This window comes from Heliangelus exortis, chromosome 7, assembly GCF_036169615.1.
Source record: "Heliangelus exortis chromosome 7, bHelExo1.hap1, whole genome shotgun sequence".
Taxonomy (NCBI): Eukaryota; Metazoa; Chordata; class Aves; order Apodiformes; family Trochilidae; genus Heliangelus; species Heliangelus exortis.
Window position 1 is genome coordinate 11,432,315 of NC_092428.1, and position 12,000 is coordinate 11,444,314.

Below are 12,000 nucleotides of genomic sequence, written 5' to 3' on the forward strand. Positions count from 1 at the left end.
AGGTATCATATACAGATGTACAGAAATTGAGAATTCTATTTATTTGAAGTCACAGGTATAATATCCTGCACTCCTATACCTCCTGATAGGATATTTGTAAATGAGCTACCCATGTTTTCAGCATGATTGCACTTTGATTTATGCAGCCAAAGTAAATTATATGCTTCACCAATAAAAATTCCTTGCAAAGGCAGCTTTTTCCATTTCATTTTAAAGTGAACATGAAAAGAAACACCGACTTTTTTTAAACAAGCATTGCTTCATAAACTGTATGATGCAGGTTTGAAAATACGTTTGTGTATGTGTAGGTAGGTATTTTCTGTACTGAACCAGTTACTGATGCCAGAAAGATGGAAAGCAGTAGGAATATATGCAGAAGAAAATGTTACTGTTGCTAGAAAGATGGGAAAGCAGTTTGCATCTATGCAGAGAGCATGAACAGCATTTCCTGTCAGAGTAGTAGAATAGAATGAAAATAATTCACTGGTAGTTTTTTTTACAATTGAATGAAATCTCCTCAATAATTTTCTGCTAAGTAGTAATTCTGTGTGTTAATAAAGGGCACAACCAGTAAAAGGTATCAATGTGCTGGCTGCCTGGCAAGTGATGATAGATTGTAGGCAGCTGATGGATGGAATGCACATTAAGGCATGCATTACATGTCATGGAAAGATTACAAAACCTTGATAAATTGATGGTACTTGCATCATTAGCATATGAGTTTCATCATGCTTAACTTCAATTTCACTTTCTGTGCTTCCATTTAGCCAGTGAAAATAGAAGTAAAATGGTCATTATCACATGAAGTTTAGGTAGCTATAGTTCCCAGCCTTAGGGATATTCACAGGATCCAGTTTCAGTCACCTAACTTGGCTCTTATCTATGGTGGAATGCAGCTCATGTAATGCCAGATGTGTATGAGCCAGGTGCCTTATGTTGCCAGAGAACTCTAACTTTAATCTGTGATGGTTGCCACCAAAATCTGCAGAAATCAGTCTTAGTAAAATAAGTCCTTGGCTTGTACAGTATAACAGTAAGAATCCTTACATTAGCTCTCTGCTCTTAGGCATATAAAGTAAACCCTACCAATTTCACTGGGATAAAAGCAGTTTATATCGCATGGACAATTCAATATTGGCTGTAGAAACAACAGGATAAGATGAAAACCTTTCATGGTAAAAATAATCAGAAGCATAAGATAATTCAGCTCAACCAAAAATTTTACCTAAATCTAAGATAAACCACCAAATGCTCTCCTCTCAGATTCCAGTGGAAAAGATGGAGGCAATATTTTGGGAATTAGATCTCAATGGAACTTCACATGTCTTTTCACTGTAACAATTCAGGTATTTTCAATAGGACTTTAAAATCGTTTGGAGAAGAGCTTGAGGCTGAGAGCTTAACAAAAATACCAGTGCTAGCAGTAAAACCTTCCATGCTATTCAGCCTCTACTTAGATGGCCACAGTTTCAACAGGACTACATCAGTACCATAACATTTTTTTGCCTAATTTTTGACACCAGTGTATACATAATTTTTTACCTGCTTTTTGATATATATAATAATCATACTCATTGTAAGCACATTCTCTCCCTGAATTGCACTTATCTCATGCACTAATCTTTCATTTTTCAGTCCCATGGCACACTCTGCCTCACTTTTTCCTACCACTCCCTGTCTCAGCTCCTGTTCCTGGAACAAGCTTGCACTGACAAATCATTGTTTGGTGACATTAGAAAATGCAGCTTCATATTTTTCCTATTCACACCTCATCCACTGCCAGATGAAGACCCCCTGTATCACAAAATCACAGAATGTTAGGAGTTAGAAAGGACTTCTGGAGATCATCTCATCCAACCCCAAACATACCTATAAAGATACACAGTCGAATAGGAATTACTTCCTACAGTTCTTGTTAAAACCAGATTTCATATTTACAGCACTTGACAGTACTTACTATATGGAAGGGAAGAAGACAAAGATAGAAAACAAAACTGTTCAGAAGCAATGAATAAACCAAGTAAACAGACAATACAATAATGTTTCTGTAATATTTTACTTTCTTGTGATGTTGATCAAATTTTGTCATTTCACTAATAGCCATGTTAAGCAGATCTTATGTAGGGATGACAGTAGTATTGTTACTCTGGTGTGAAATCTCAGACCCAATCATTTATTTGCTGTCAAGTAAAAGAATAGGCTACTTTCTCCTCCTTCTCATCAAGCAGGGACACCTCTCTTTGAGAAACCTGCTGCATAATTGGTCCCTCTCCTTCCTGTCAAAGATTTAGTCTTTTAAAATCTGCCAGTTGCTATCCTTGTCACCAGTGCTTACTTACCTTCCCATGGAAGGTCAGCTACCATTCTAGAATTTCAGAAGGCCATATGTCCTGTCACTAGAATGATTTTCTTCCACACTCACCATTGTAATGTTGAATTACTTTTCACTGCAATGAAGCACAGAATATTTAATAGTGATCTGCAATACATTTTCAGTGACATTTAGTATAATTCCCTTCCGCTGTAGAAGATCCTATAACAAGTGGGTCATGAAGAAAAATCCCTGAATTTATCAGTTCCCTTCGGAACAGTTTTGTGGAACCTTTATTTCTGTTCTGGAAATAAGGAGAAATGAATAAGTGATGTTTCTTTGCCAATGATAAGTAGCTCCATGCTGAACCCGTGTTCTCTGAGTCATGAGTGCAAGTGGTATTAAATGCAGACTGCTAGCAAGAAGATGAATGCAGTAACAAACCCTCTTTGGGGACTGGGCACCACTGGCAAGGACTGGAGTGCCTTGTGGTAACTGAATCCCTTCTGAATGTGGTGAATACACCTCTGATGAATGTATCCTCATTAGTGGATTTATCCCAGGACTGGATCATGTTGCCATAATTCTGTAATGGCTTTCAAGAGATTATAATCACACTTAATCAGCAAATTAAGTGTTGGTAATAAAAAATAAAATAATTTCCAAAACCGCTTGGGTCTCAAAGCTCAGAAGGAACCTAATTATAATTATGTTTAGACATGAAACAATGTCAGCTAGGATCTAGTAAGTTTTTCCAAAATTCCTATTATAGCTACCAGTTTCCTTCTGGGAATGCCATTAGGTACACACACATCTGCATCTCAAGACACAGAAATACCTTTTTACAAAACAGTAAAGTACATAGGTGGTCCATTACAATTAAGTTGCCTTGCAAGTTTAAATTTAATAGAAAGCTTAAAACTTTATTTCATAAAGACCCTACTTGAATAGCAAACCAGAAATCAAATGTAAGCTTTAAGTGTTCTCTTCACCCCTCTTGAAGCTGTCTGTTAGAATTAAAAGACATTTAAAATTCTCCCTACAAGATTTTAACTGAATTATCATACTTTCTAATTTTTGTCTATAAATGCAGAAAGAGATGGAAAGAAATGTTCCCACAGGGCACTCTATCTTACATCCACAAGCACCAAAAATTCAGTTCTGCCCCTCACCTACACTAAGGAACAGCTTTCCATATTCTGCACCATATTTTTTCATTATCCTTGATTTACTTGTTCCTCTGTCTAGCTCCAGAATTGGAGTCCCTGCCAGCTTTGAATACCTTGGTGTCTTACTATGCTCTTGGCAACACTGCCATCCTCCCAAGGAGGATGAAGTGTCTATCTCCATTTAACATTATTTAGTGATTTATAGATCTCATGGGCTGTAGCTAGAGAGAAATTTGAACTGCTGCTACACTAAACTTCTCCTGGACTGCAGCCAGGATCCATCTCCATGTTCTTATAACTGAAGGTGACAGCACTACTGTTGAAAACCAATTCACCATTCTCCACTCTGTCAAACTTTGAGTACTGGCAACGAGTCACAGTTTCATTCTTTATTCTTTAGTGCTTCTTCACCAAAACTCCAGTGCTTCTTGGCTTCTATGGCAGTGTCTTTCAAAACACATTTTCTAATGATCTTTATTCTCATCTGCAGTCTTTATACAAATTACTATCATTTTTCCTGGATAAGTGAACCTATAGGTGTGAATTCCAGACCAGCCACTGTGCTGAGAGCTTTGAACTTGAGTAAAACACAACTCAAATCAAAACTGGTTTTAAATAGAAAGGGACCAAGTTGGCTTAAGTGTATGAACCATGGCAAGTTTTTAATGTGCTTTGTTATGCTTTTATTTTTTTTTTTTTTTCTTGTTATGCTTTTTACTCAAAGCTATTAAACTATAAAAATGTAATGATGCCTATAAAAACCTGACACTGCTCACTAAAACAGGGCTGCTGGAAGTTGCCTCTGCTCCAGCACAACCCTGCTGAACCACTTGACTAGGGCAATGACTCCCAGCTCTGGGACATGGTGGCACCACAGCTGCTTTCAGCTCCTATGGAAGGAGCCTGATCAACCAAAAACACAAAGTAGAGGCTTAGAGCTTTGCTTGACTACAAAGTTTTACTGCCTGCTGCAGCCCTTTCCAGTTTCAGAACACATTGCTTCATTATTTCACTGCTTCACAGCAGAACCATAGAGGTTGGACCTTGATGGAGCCAGAAGTCTACTATGCAATCTTTGTCCATCTCACTTGGGCTACTTTATTACATCATGCCCATTCGTCTAGAGAGGCTCTGGGAGACACTAAGATGCTGGCAGTGACCACCTAGAATATCTGTTCTAACCTATGCAGGTTGTGCTACATCACCTTAGCATCAGAATGCCATTCAATGGTATAGTGTGCAACAAGGTTCAGATATGTCTTCTGTTTGTTTTTACATTATTTCCTCAAGAGAAGAAACATGAAGGAAGAAATTAAATTATTTATCTGGGTACGGAAATTTCCTGTTTGCTTGAAGTTTAATTATAAAATCTAACAAGCCAATTGATGTGATCTTTTATTTCTGTAAAAGTGCACTATGCCTTGGAAATGAATCTTGCATTTATAGCAAAAGCTGTTGAGGATTTCAGTAACTCTTAGTCACTCACTTCTACTGTTTCCAATAGCCCTGAAGAAACCTCCATCTCCTGGAATACCCAGAAGGCAATATGTTCTCAAAGAACTGAGAATAAAGAACACTCCCAGGCCCCTCTCTGCTGGGCAGCCCTCCAGCCACTTGGCCTTGAGCCTGTACCACTGCTGGGGGTACCACAGCCTTGGGGAGGAGTGGCTGGAGAGTTGCCCAGGAGAGAGGGGCCTGGGGCTGCTGACTGCCAGCCTCCTGGACATGAGCCACCAGTGTGCCCAGGTGCTCTAGAGGACCAATGGCATCCTGGCCTGTATAAGGAATAGTGTGGCCAGCAGAACAAGGGAGGTGATGTTACCCCTGTACTCTGCAGCAGTGAGGCCACACCTTGAGTGCAGTTTTGGGCCCCTCACTACAGAAATATTGAGCTACTGGAGCGTGGCTAAAGAAGGGAAATGAAGCTGATGAAGAGTTTGGAGCACAAGTCCTATGAGGAGCAGCTAAGGGAGCTGGAGTTGCTTAGCGTGGAGAAGAGGAGGCTGAGGGCAGACCTTATCACTTTCTACAACTGCCTTAAAGGAGGCTGTAAAGAGGTGGGGATTGGTCTGTTCAATGAAGTGACAGGACTAGAGGTAATGGCTCCTCAAGTTGCACCAGGGGAGGTTTACATTGGAAGTTAGGAAGAATTTCTTCACTGAAAGGGTTATCAGGCAGAGGTGGAGTCAGTATCCCTGGAGGTATTTAACAGTCATATAATGCTTAGGGATATGGCTTAGTTAAGGACTTGACAGTGTTAGGTTAACAGTTGGACTCGATGACCTCGAAGGTCTTTTCCAACCAGGTAATTCTATGATTCTGTGAACTGCAAATGAATACCTTATTGAACTGATTTTGAACTAACCAGGCCAGTCAGATACCCATATGATGGGAAGGTGTGAGGAAAGTGTCTTTAAGACTATCGCTAACAATCAGCAGTTACCTATCTTACATTTAAAGCAAGGTACTTAATTTATTTAGGAACTGCTAATTAATTTAACAGTCTTAAGATCCCTTCTTTCCATGCAAGCCATGGGCAACGTGTTTTGCACTTCAGAATCCATCTAAAGAAGTTCATAATGACAGAACAAATCAGATGAAGAATTGAAATAATTTTTAACATTCTATTTGATCTGCACAGGTGCTGAGATATTTCTTAAACTAAGATGCAGATTTTATTGAAGATCTAGAGTTTACAAAGTGTTTAAGATGGCAACATGGGGCAAAATCTCACCACAAATACAGTGTCTGCACTTGCTACTGATACCATCATATTATCATAGATTCATAGAATGGTTTCTGTTGGAAGAGACATTACAGATCATCTACTCCCAACTCCCTTACATGGGTGGAAATAGGAATTTACTTTGCAAATTCAGTGCTTTGTGCACAGTTTTGTCAAGTTCACTACCCAGACTGGTACATATGGGGTACATATCACCCCATTGCTTTGTAAATACAAGGTTAGATAAGAATCATTTTCTCCATTTGGAAGTAATATATAGGAAATAGGGTGGGGAAGAACACCAAAAGGTTATCCATTCCATTCTGCTGTGCCACAGCAGGTTCAGTTCTACCTAACTGTTCTTCACTGTTATTTGGTTTTCATATCCATAAAATGCTCTGGCCTCCAGCATGTCTCCTCCACTGCTTCAGGGTCTTCTGTAAAAAAGATCTTTTAGCCCTCTCAATGACAGGAAATCGAGCAAATTTGACACAGCTATTTCATGCTGCTTCTGCAAATGTTGTATTTATGAAATTGCACAGGCATTCTTTTGAATGTAATAAAACTTGGAATATGGGACCAAAAAACATTAAAACAATGCTGTGCCATTAATAACAAGTAGCTTCAATCTACCGTTCCCTTCCAAAAAGTAGTGATTTCAAGTAAAATAACCTGCTCCCTGCATTTGTTATTTTCTGATATTAGGGATGACTAATAAGTTTTTACTTCTTTTATTGCTAAAGGCACTAGAAATGTAGAGTTTATGCCTATCTGAGAGTCAGTATGTAGTTTATTCTAATCACAAGCTAACTACCTGTGTTTCTGAATTTCCCTGTCCTACCTACCCCCACCATGAATGTAGTACATCTGGCCCAGGCAACTCGTGTAAGCTTGCAGAAAATTACCAGTGCTGATCAAGTGGAAGTAGCAATTTGAGGTAGAAATCACTAGCATATAAAAAAAAAAAATAAGAAAATGTACAGTGCCATTTGGGAGGAATAAAGATACTGCCATGCCACTAGCTCAGTGATCTTTTTAGTCCAATGCTGAGTAACCTATCCATTATGGATGGTCCATTTTTTAGTATCTGTTTGTTCCTTTTTTATCTTTTATACCAAGAATTTAAATCTAAGATGTTGTATTAGAACTTTGCAAAGTAGAAATTTATTGAATTCACACGCAATCGTAGCTTTAAGTACTGAAAAAAAACCCTAGTGTTAACTTCATGACTCTTCTGTGACAATTCTTATGTACAAGCTTTTTTCATTGATTTGCTGTAAAGCAACTCCAAGCGAGCATTATGGAATTTCTGTTATTTCTTCTTTCTGCCCCTTTTCATAGAGTTTGGGAGAAAGAATTGGGAAAGTATTCATATTGTGTCATCCTTACAGATGATGGGTGGTTTCTAATTTATAAAATAAGTATGCCAAGAATAGGCCTTAGTTTACTTACATGTGTGTGTATCTATGATAAGTGGGGTGGAGGGCAATGAAATATCAGAGATAAGATGCCACAAGATGCTAAGAAGTTGCACGATACCTCATTTAGAATCATGTTCTTGTTTTTCTTGACTCAAATACTTCAATCCATTCTGTTTTAATTAGCATCCTCCTAATAGCTAGGGAGTTATACAATGTTAGGGAATAGTTAGTGTTAGATTGAAGAACAAAGAACTTTATTTCAAAGCTAAATTTTTCAATTTACAAGGAATGTGAATTTTGGTGGAGCTTCAATTGATGATTTCTGTGGTTGCCAGTCAGGCATGCTCCCTTTTTGAGCAAGCTGAGATCAATCACAGCAAGAATTTAACAGCTGTCAGGGCTGAATTCATCTGGGGTGCAATTCCAAAGTTAGTGTAGTGACATTACATTTTGGCCTATAACTTAGTATAAAAGAAAAACAGAAAACATCCATTTAGTATTCTTTTACAAGCAAATATGCATGTGGACCAAAACTATGCAACAGTAATGTATGAAGTAGGTTTATACATAAAGTGTGAATTCTGTTTATTACCACTTTTATTGTTGGTTGTTGGGGTTTTCTTAAGCATATTGAATATGATATGGGATGATAACCTAAATGACTCTTTCAAATTAAACAGCTGAATGGAGAAATACAAAGGAAAATTGCACTCACATACTTATGCATATTTCTGCTTAAGGCTGAAGAAGAGAACAGGGTTTTCTCAGGAACAGGTGAGGGATGTTGGTATCTCCCTTCAAAAATATTGACTCTGGGAAAATGAAAAAGACACAAATGAGTCCAGGAAATATGGAAAGAGGGCTATATCTAGAGAAATAAAATCTGCTGAATTGTTGAAATGCCTAAATTGGAAGAGAAGTATTTACACAAAAAAAGAAACAAGAGAGGAGATATCAGAGATTCAAAATCAAGTCACATAGAGGCAATAGTTCTCATTAGAACAACAAGCATAGCTGGAAAATTCAGAAAAACTTCCAGCCTCCCCATGCTAGTTATCTAATACAAAATATTACCTCTACTTTCATATTCAGAACACCTGCTCTGGGAGAGAATGCTCCTAAAGGTTGCCTTGAGTCTCCTACCTCTTGACTCTGACCATCATGGCCACTATATTATCACCACCAATTCAGAGCAAAGCCACAAAAGTATCATCTGGTCCTAAAAGGATTCTAACTTAGTTAAAAATAAATAAATAAATAAATAAATAAATAGTATGTAATCATGGTCTGTCTTGGTTTGAGAAGACCAGGATAGAAAAAACCTGTCTGGAAAATCACCAGCAACAGCCAGGCTGTTGATGTGGCAGTTATAAAGGGGCAGCAGCTGTGCCCATATTTTTTCCACTAACAGAACTACAGAATTTTTAGGAACTAGAGCTTTCCAGAAGATCATTTCCTTCTTCACCCTATCAGAGCACAATCCACTCTGCAGCATTTTCCATCCACAGTACTTAATACACTCTGAAACTAAACCAGCATCCAGTTACATCCGTGGATGAGACCCCACTGATCAGGATTCTGTGTGTTCATAGCTGCCTTTATTAATTACTGCAATGCTCTCACTTCTGGGAAGAGCAGGAGAACCTCTTATTCTTGCATAGACAACATACTGCAGTTCAAAGAAAAAAAGAGCTGTGTCTGAATCTGCAGGGTTTACAAAAAAACAAAAACAAAAAAACCTAAATATTAATGGAAATATTAGTTCAGGGGAGAGCTGCAATCAATCACCAAGAGTACCTCACATCACTGGTCAAGATTCTCCCACAAGCACCATGCAGGAGGTCAGCCACAGCTATCATAAAGCTTAGCAGGCTGTGAATATGCAGTCTGGAAACACTGGGGATGACAGAGTTGCTCGCTGTGAGAACGCTACAGGATGATAACGGAGCCTAGCTGTCACCCTAAGGATATGACAGTGTCCCTTACACAAGAGGGCAATGGATTAGCCTTGACCCAAGGGCACGCTTGCCATCTACTGGTCAGCAGCTGCTCCTCATCCTTCAAAAACACCCGCCCAAGATTTGTCTCCTCTAGTCCTCCATATGCAGAAACCTTCCTGTATTATCTGCACAATACATCCTTCTCTCCTTTGCAGCACTACTGAGACCAAGAAAACCCTGGAGAGATCCCAACCCAATATGCAAGAAGAGCTTTGCAAAAACAGCTGTGGTCATAGATGGTTCCCAGCTGCTGCTACTTCTTTCCACAGCTTTTAAATTCCACTTGTAAACAGGAGTCTGAAGATGCACGTTACAATTGGCCATCTTAGCACTGATGCAAGATACACAATGGTCCACTGCAGTCTCACCAAGTCACTGTAACCCATCTCCCATTCCCACTCATTGCCCTGAAAATCACAAATGTTTACACTGGCAACTGTTGCCTGGCAGGTATCTATTTTGCCTGTTAAGTGCCCCAGGCTGAGCCCTGAGCTTTACTCGCTCAGTAAGAGTTTTTGCTGCCGAGGGAACAAGCCGAGTAAGTAAAAGGACAAAAAATTCAAAGCCCTTTAAATTGCTGTCTCGAGCATAAAGACTGATGGCTGCTTGAAATATTTCCTTAAAATTTATTTTGAACAGGAAATTGGATTTTAACACACAGCCTGCTTTCCTCTCTAGAGACATCTATTTTTGCTTCAGCCACAATATAAGTGATCTGATTGCCTGGTGCCCTCATTTTCTTGCATAGTCTATACCTTCCCCCTGCCATGGAAGCAAAGCACAATGGCACTCATGGTGCACATCATCTTACATTCAGTAAGGGGGGATCTCTCCAACCATGATGGGAGCTATTGCAGCTCAACCAAGTTCTAAGGCAGCATTTCCAACCTGGGTGAACAGGTTTTCAATAAATATGAGTTGCCACTGGAATTTCCATAGAATTTCCTATTTTAATGGGGAAAAAATCTAGCTTTTTTTTCTTCTTAAATGACTTTACGTGGTAGTGTATGGCTCACTGAAAACTTTAAGTGCCTGCTGGAAGAATGAATAAATAAATAAATAAAATAAAACAAAGCATGATCTTTGTTTCAGGCCACTGCCTAGTAACATCACAGAATTCCTCCTTCTGCTAATACCAGCTGACATCTTTGCATTTAGTAACCTTTGGAGGAACAAAATCTTCCAGGAGAGGCTGGCAGCTTCTGGACAGCAACAGAATGTGAGATACTTGTCTAATAATTTTCTACGCCAAGCTCATTGGAAGTTTAAATGATGGACTTTGAGGTAGAAACACAGGTCTCTGGCTTCAATTGGACAGACCTGTGATCTGAAAGTCTTCTAATATGGAAGAATAAATCCTGAACTCTCATGGACATAAAGCTGGAAAAGTGATAGATACTCAAGCCATTTTTATTACTGATAGGAAATAAGGGATTAAAATCTCAATACCTGTTACATGCCAATTGTGTAAAGAGAAACTGAAGCTGAATCCAGTCTTTCAAAAGATTAATCTGGGGGATATGCCAGTGAAACTAATGGAAGAGGAATGTGCTCTCTACCTCACACAACCACCCCCTTAGAATGAAAATCACCTGCAGCACATCTCAGCTAGCTGATAGACTTCTTTTATAGCCACCAAAAAGCAACACATTACCCCTAGAACATAGGCAACATGAACAGTTTTGGACATCTACACTAAGGTGGGATAAACTAAGCTGAATTGAACTGAGTCTGTGCATGTTGGCACCCAATTCCTTATGTTCTGTAGTTATGCACCATTGATAGTGTGGTACGATGGAGAAACAAGCCTTGCTTCTTAGCAGTATAAAAAAAATAAACTTTTTTTCGCTAAAGATGAAAGAGGGGGAGCCCAGAGGGGGCTGTTCTTGCCACAGACTGGAATATGAGACAGCGTGGATCAAGAATGGAAATCCAAGGTGAGAGCTTGTTCTTGAGCTGATAGGATGGACTGGGACAGTGAGTGCTGCACCTGAAGAGGTAAAGCTTTCCCTACCATCAACAGACACTGCCTGATATGCTCAAATTGTTTGTTTAACATTAAGAGCCTTCCAGAGTTCTGAATAAGCTCTGGGTATCCTGCTTCCTCTGAGACCTAAACACTACTGTAACTTTTTGTTCTTTTTTGGGTATTAAGACACTATTGTTCAGAAAAAACATGGACAAAATGCAAAAACCTTTTTTTAATGACCGTATATCATTCTTGCCACACCATGTGACTTTGGATGGAATGTGAAAAGGGTTATTAGAGTTCTGACACCAGTTTCTATGAGAACCTGAAGGTCACTGCACTTCATTCAGTTAATTTCTAATTAATAAGTTATATACTTATAGCAATGTATGGGCCTATCTAATT

At 39.0% G+C, this 12,000-nt stretch overlaps 1 long non-coding RNA gene across 1 annotated transcript; it reads left to right on the plus strand.

Annotated features, from left to right (window-relative positions):
- Positions 1-10,091: 10,091 nt before the first annotated feature.
- On the plus strand, positions 10,092-10,556 carry LOC139798042 (uncharacterized). The gene is made up of 2 exons (XR_011726679.1): positions 10,092-10,164; positions 10,305-10,556. It is a non-coding gene; the product is annotated as an uncharacterized lncRNA (long non-coding RNA).
- Positions 10,557-12,000: the final 1,444 nt, after the last annotated feature.